We start from the raw sequence: 5,839 nt of genomic DNA on the forward strand, positions 1-5,839 counted from the left end.
ATATGTATATATACCCAACTACTCTCTCACTCATAATTAGAGGAACAACCAATCAGCTCTGACCTTTTTAATCAGCCCCAGCTGTGACTCAGATTATATAATTACCAACAATGGGCCCTTCTAGTTCAAGAAGGCTGCCTAAAGCCACCCCACCTCCAAGGTAAGCCCGTTCCTATTTCAAACTCAACCTGAGTTCCTTTATAGCTGCAGGCTATATAACATTTCTTGAAAGCTTATGAAATGCTATTTTCTATCACTGATTGCGATTGCAGTAAATCACTGCTGGAGTTAGTGAGAGCCCAAAGTGTGAAATTGGCATTTACGCAAAATCCTTGTAATTGACGTTCTTGATGTGTGCACCTCCGTGGTTCAGAGAGACATTGATCCTGACTCCAAAGTTCTGTCAAACTTTCCTGTAGGTCTCATGTGGCACTGCCTGGAGATAGTCTGAAGATCGTCCAGTGTGGCAGGGCAGTTGGCATAGACAGCGCCTTTGGCAGCCCCCCAGAACCAGTAATCCAGAGGGTTCAAGTCTAGGTTATGGCATGCCCAGTTATGAGTGGTACCCCAGGGAAACGAGCCGGTTTCTGAAGAGCTGCCGCAGGAAAGTGATGGTGTCACCAGCTGTGTGTGGGGGTGCACCATCCTGCATTAACCACGTCATGCCGAGCTGGTTTGGGGTGACCTTTTGGACTAGATCGTTATGAAACTTTTGGAGCACGCTTCCGGAAGCACTCACTGTTGATCATCACTGTCCTGCTGTTGTCATTCACAAACCAGTAAGGCCAGAGCATTCCCCATCTGGCAATGAAGGTGCAGAAGCATGTGACCTTAGGCCCTTTCAGGTACCTCTCAATGATCTCCTCAGGTAGTTCTGCCCCCCAGAAATTGTTGTTGTGGTTGTAGATGGCACCGTTCACGTGGAGATGAACTTCATCACTGAACCAGATCAGGTTGATACAGTTTGGGTACTGCTCCATCCTGTGACTGAGCGAATTGCACATCTCAAGTCTCCTTCTCATGTCATCTTGATTCAGTTTATGCCTAATAGAGATGATATATGGGAAAGCTTCAGTTCCTTAGTGAGGATACACCAGCCTGGTGTTGATTTGATGCCTAGCTCCCGTGAGCACCGGCGGTGGGACTTTTTGGGACTGTCCACTGCAGAATCCCACACAGCGTCGATGTTGGCTTGGCTCTTGGTTACTGATGCTGGCCTGCCACCTTGGTCTGGTTGTGCACTGTACCTTTGTGCTCAAAATGTTTCACAATACATTGAATGGCACCATTTGTGGGTCCATCACTTGTTATGAGGTCGTATTCCTGGCAGAACCTCCGGCGGGTGTCTACACATGATTTAGTCTCATACCATAGAGCCACCACTTTTGTCTTCTGCTTCACTGTCAATGGCATAGTTCAGCTATGGAGCTAGAAATCCCAGGGAACAAATACCACGATAATACCAACAAACCCTGAAAAGGAAAAAAAGTATAGGTCAAAAAACAAAGAAATGGCAGGAAGTCAAAGTTGTAGCAATCTTTTTGAAACACACTGAAATAGTAAGAGCCCAATCACATCTATCACCAGCAATTGGAGGAATGACTAATCAGCCCTCACCTAATCAATCATATCATCTCCAGTTGTAACTAGGATTATATAATTACCAACACACAGGCCGAGTCAAAGAAGGCTGAATAAAGCAACCAAAAAAAACTTCACAACGTAAGCCCTCTGCTATTTGGAACTCAACCCCAACTCCTACACAGCTGCATACATTTACATTTTGGCACTTAAGAGTCCTGAGTAGCTTTTCATCTCCACACTCTGAAAATCTAGTCTTGGGATAGATATAACTAATGTTATATAGTGTTAATAGGAAGGGTAGGTTTCTGATAGGATGGTGCAGTGGGAAGGCACTTACCTTTGAGCTGTCTACAGCCTGGGTTTGATACCTGACCCAACCATAACCTGTCCGATTGGTGCTTCACAGGCAGGGCGTTGTATCACAAAGTGTTCCAACCCACAGATGGATGAAATGCTTGGCGTCGCATCTGCCAACATTAGATGGTGGATGTTAAAGATCCCACAATGTCTTTCAAGAGTAGGTGAGTTATTGCCAATATCCTGAACAAATGACAAATTCTTGTCAAATCAGCTACAGTCGAATGTCAGATCTGGCCGGCCGGTTTGTGAAGGACTTAGGTCAAAAGCTTTCCACAATAAACTGGGACTAATAGAGGCTGTTAAAGAAGTAGTAGTGGTGTTGTCAGTGTATGCTGGATGAGTAGTATAGCATATAATAATGCATCCATCCATCCATCCAGACCATTCTCTGTACTGGGTGTTGGTGCTGGGGTCGCCGCTCCGACGCAGGATACTCGAATGGCTCAATCATCCCAGCAAGCTGGTACTCATTTTGCCGACCTCAGAAGGATGACAGGCTGAGTCAACCCCACCTGGTATTAATTCAACGGCCGAGCGGCATTTGAACTCAGAACCCTAGGATCCCAAGCTCACCACCCTAACTATTAAATCAACACAAGGCATGTATAATAATCTGTGAGCTGAATCTCTTTATCCTCGGATACCATCCATATTAGGAAACGGTGGACGATTCAGCAGGAAACAACATTGACCAATAATATACTCATAGATTCAAGCATGTCTATCATCTTGCTAACCTGATCTAATTTGCTGGATAATTCTTCACAATGGGGTAGGAGTTTCAAGAGAGCGAGAGACAGAGACACATAGAGACGGACAGAGACAGATATTAAGTTAAGGTGGTTGTCGGAGAGGGGATCACAAATAAAAAACTGCACCAAGTATCCATGGACATTTCTTTCAATAGCTAAAAGTGTCCAAGAAAGCCAAGGCTGTGTCTTGAGTGGAATTGTAGGTAACATCAGGGGTCGTCTATGCATTCCGTATGTGTGGAGAGGCGGAGACAAGTTGAAAATGTTACAGTTGAGAAAGGTAAAGGAAAAGACGTGTAATTAGGATGTTGGAGAGAAAATGGAGGGTATGGGTATTGTGGAAAAGGTAGAAGGAAAGGGATCTGCATGTCGGCTTATGATGCATTCCCGGTATGCCGCAGGGGAGGAAGTGTCTGAAAAATTCTGCCATTTTCCATACCGACCAGATATCCCCTGGAACTGGAAGAGGTGGGGAAACACCATTGTTGTGTCCATTTTTTTCCCCCTGGCCAACCATATTACTTTACTAAATCAATGTGTTATTGATTAACATCTCATATGAATAATGTGCACAGTATAAACTATAAACCAAGGGAAAGAATGACGAAGAGAAAGGGTGAGTGAGACGGAGGGACAGGAGGGTGAAACGGGACCTGGAATTGCGCGCCAAGCAGTTTGACGTCACGCAGGTTCCCTCCGGGATTCTCTGTCGTGTGATTCCGCCTTTCCTCCCGTCCTGTTCAGGTAAAACCTTGTTTATCCGGCGAATTGACATGAGAAGATGGCAGGTTTGAATCTGGAGTCCCAATCGTCGAGTTGGGAGACACGGCCAATAGTTCTAAACACCTGTGGACCGACAAGCATCCTATAAACCAAGTCCGAAAGCAATCATATATTTTCTTCAATAGCTTGCAAGGCAACAGAGCACCCTCTCTCCTGGCCCCTGCCCCCCCCTCCTTGCCGCACTTCCAAATTCCACTTTTAGTTTAATTTGAGTTTGTTAAATCGTCACAATGAATGGTTCCGTAAGATATACCCCAGACCCTCCTCTCTAAATAAAAATACCTTCCTCTGTGTCTGGATTTGCACAACATGTAAAGGAACCGACGGTCAATCGAGGGGAAGGGAGCTCGCTTGGGGGGGGGGCGGGGGGGGGAGGAGTCTGTGTGCAAGGACAACATGCAGGTTTTTTTGCTCATGGTTAGAGTCTCATCATATAAGGGGATATGGGATATGGATGTATTACTCACTCAAATATGATGACTTTTTCACCTCCTCACCTTCCATTAAATGCTTTTCAGCAACGTGTCCCTTCCCAGCTACCCCCCTCTCTCTCTCTTAACCCCTCCCCTCTCTCTTCACCCCTCCCAAATTCCTTCCCTTCTCTCTCCACTCCTCCCACGCTCTCCAAGCTATCCTGCTTTCTCTCTCCTCGATAAACCTCCCTTCCCTTCTTTTTCTCAACCCGAATAGCCCCTCCAACACTCCCTTTTTCAATCTAGGAGCATACGTAATAAATAGATGGCGCTCGAGCTGATTTTCAACCTCATTGATGCCACCACTTCATCTCTCTACAGTCTACATGAACTCGAAGACAATTGAGCCTTGTTGATGAAGAGTTTGTGGTTTGAGTCTTGAGATGTGGTTTGAAGACAAACCTTCATGACGTGAATTATTCTCAAATCTCCGTATTTAATACACGATCCTGATAAAAATCAAAAAGTCTTGTATTGTGTTTTTTTATTATTCCCCTCATAGTTTTTCACGCTTTGATCTTTGGTCGAATACCCCCCCCCCTCTCCCCGACTCACCTCCCCTCCCCGACTCTTCATCTCTCCAACCCCTCATCTCCCCCTCCCCGACCCCTCATCTACCCCCTCCCCGACCCATCTCCCCCTCCCCGACCCCTCATCTCCCCTCCCCGACCCCTCATCTCCCCTCCCTGACTCCTCATCTCCCCCTCCCTGACTCCTCATCTCTCCGACCCCTCATCTCCCCCTCCCCGACCCCTCATCTCCCCCCTCCCCGACTCCTCATCTCCCCCTCCCCGACTCCTCATCTCCCCCCCTCCCCGACCCCTCATCTCCCCTCCCCGACCCATCTCCCCTCCTCCCGCCATGCACCTCCCTCGATGCCCCGAGCGTCAGTCCCGAACTCACTCTCGCCGCTCCTTGATCCCGCTGCACGATCCACACAGCGAGTCATAGTTCGGAAAGACTGGCTCGGGGCCCGGAAAACGCGCCAAAACCTCGAGCTCGTTGCCAAAACGACACAACTCGCAACAAACAGCTCGTAACTCGGCCGCCGTGTTCGGAAATTCCCGGAATGCAAATAGAAGAAGAAAAATAACGATCCGGCCGACGGAAAATGCGAGTTTGTGCGTGTAATTATGAGGGGAAAGTAGAACGGGACGGGGAGGACAAGATGAGGATGCGAGTTGGGAGTGAGCGTGAGCGCGTGAAGGGGCACGGGGCACGGGGCACGGGGGGAGTCGCCCGGCTTGGATTCTTCTTCTTCTTCATTCGCGCGCAACACGTGGCTTGTGAAGTTGCATCGATCTTTTGTTGGGAACGCGCCTGTGCCAGGCCGCAGAGCGGGAATGTGTTCAAGGTGCCGGGATCAGAGGATTGAGGGAGGGATCAGAGTGGTTTAATTAACGTATCTCAGAGGGGAAAGTGGGTAAAGGTTGCGCACTGTCTGTCAAAATACACCCTCCGTCATCGAATGTTAGCAGATAGGATGCCCAGCTTATTACGTCCATCCAAGGGATCACTCACACACACACACACACACACACACACACACACACACACACACACACACACACACACACACACACACACACCTCCCTGCGAAACATTAGGATGACATGGAGATTCGAACTCAAGACTGCGACACGTGTTTGGGCAGTTTGTGACAGCATTCGGATATACAAACCGGCACTGTGTCCATGAGACCGTGAATTGTCAAACTTGATGCTTTGCGAGATGAGATAGCAACTTCATTGTGACTCCGGGCATTCCCCCCCCCCCCCCACGAGAGCTCCTCTATGTGAGAGTATCGACATGTGATCGCAGACTGCAGCTCGTGTTTCGTTTTACGCAATTTTTAATTCAACGCGTCACCATCCAAATTATAGGCTT

The 5,839-nt window shown here is 47.9% G+C and overlaps 1 long non-coding RNA gene across 3 annotated transcripts; it reads right to left on the minus strand.

Moving 5' to 3' along the window:
* LOC147023196 (uncharacterized) lies at positions 1 to 5,315 on the minus strand. 3 transcript variants are annotated; one of them, XR_015060065.1, is made up of 4 exons: positions 4,856 to 5,315; positions 3,350 to 3,542; positions 1,922 to 2,051; positions 1 to 1,472 (listed from the first exon to the last, which is right to left on the minus strand). It is a non-coding gene; the product is annotated as an uncharacterized LOC147023196 (long non-coding RNA). The 3 variants fall into 3 exon arrangements; XR_015060064.1 differs by lacking the exon at positions 4,856 to 5,315 and adding an exon at positions 3,947 to 4,022; XR_015060066.1 differs by lacking the exon at positions 4,856 to 5,315 and adding an exon at positions 3,762 to 3,843.
* Between the last annotated feature and the right edge of the window lie 524 nt (positions 5,316 to 5,839).

Source organism: Eptatretus burgeri, chromosome 7 (genome assembly GCF_056783735.1).
Source record: "Eptatretus burgeri isolate ZD-2024b chromosome 7, Ebu_testis_v1, whole genome shotgun sequence".
In the NCBI taxonomy this organism is placed as follows: Eukaryota; Metazoa; Chordata; class Myxini; order Myxiniformes; family Myxinidae; genus Eptatretus; species Eptatretus burgeri.